Genomic DNA, 1,339 nt, shown 5'->3' with positions numbered 1-1,339 from the left:
TGGAACTAATAGAAGATTTCAGCAAAGTTTCAGGATACAAGATAAACATACAAAAATCAGTTGGATTCCTTTACACCAACAAAGAGAATCTCGAAGAGGAAATCACCAAATCAAGAGCATTTACAATAGCCCCCCAAAAGATAAAATACTTAGGAATAAATCTAACCAGAGACATAAAAGACCTGTACAATGAAAACTACAAGATGCTACTGCAAGAAACCAAGAGACCTGCATAAGTGGAAAAACATACCTTGCTCATGGATAGGAAGAGTCAACATTGTAAAAATGTCAATTCTACCCAAAGCAATCTAGAGATACAATACAATCCCAATCTAAATTCCAATGGCATTTTTTAATGAGATGGAGAAACAAATCACCAACTTCATATGGAAAGGGAAGCGGCCCCAGATAAGTAAAGCATTACTCAAGAAGAAGAACAAAGTGGGAGGCCTCACACTACCTGACTGTAGAATCTATTATACCATCACAGTAGTCCAAACAGCCTGGTACTGGTACAACAACAGATACATAGACCAATGGAACAGAATTGAGAATCCAGACATAAATTCATCCACCTATAAGTGGCTGATATTTGATAAAGGCCCAAAGTCTTTTAACTGGGGAAAAGACAGTGTCTTTAACAAATGGTCTGGCATAACTGGATATCCACCTGCAAAAAACTGAAACAAGACCCATACCTCACACCATGCACAAAAACTAACTCAAAATAGATCAAATACCTAAATATAAAATCAGAAATGATAAAGATCATGGAAGAAAAAATAGGAACAACACTAGGAGCCTTAATACATGGCATAAACAGAATGTGAACCATAAGTAACAATGCACAAGCAGCAGAAGACAGACCACATAACTGGGAGCTCCTAAAAATCAAACACTTATGCTCATCAAAAGACTTCACCAAAAGAGTAAAAAGACAACCTACAGACTGGGAAATAAATCTTGGCTACAACAAATCCAATCAGCACCTAATCTCTAAAATCTACAAGATACTGCAAAACCTTAACAACAAAAAGACAAATAAACCAATTAAAAAATGGGCAAGGGATATGAACAGGCACTTCACCAAAGAAGATATTCAGTTGGCTAACAGATACCTGAAGAAATCTTCACTTTCATTAGCCATTAGAGAAATGCAGGTCAAAACTACAATGAGATATTATCTCACCCCAACAAGGCTAGCATTAATCAAAAAAACACAAAATAATAAATGCTGGAGAGGTTGTGGAGGGACTGGAACACTATACACTGTTGGTGAGAATGTAAAATGGTACAACCACTTTGGAAATTGATTTGGCACTTCCTTAAAAAGCTAGAA

The sequence above is a fragment of the Trichechus manatus genome, unplaced genomic scaffold, assembly GCF_000243295.1.
Source record: "Trichechus manatus latirostris isolate Lorelei unplaced genomic scaffold, TriManLat1.0 scaffold00058, whole genome shotgun sequence".
In the NCBI taxonomy this organism is placed as follows: domain Eukaryota; kingdom Metazoa; phylum Chordata; class Mammalia; order Sirenia; family Trichechidae; genus Trichechus; species Trichechus manatus.
This window is presented reverse-complemented; position numbering follows the sequence as displayed.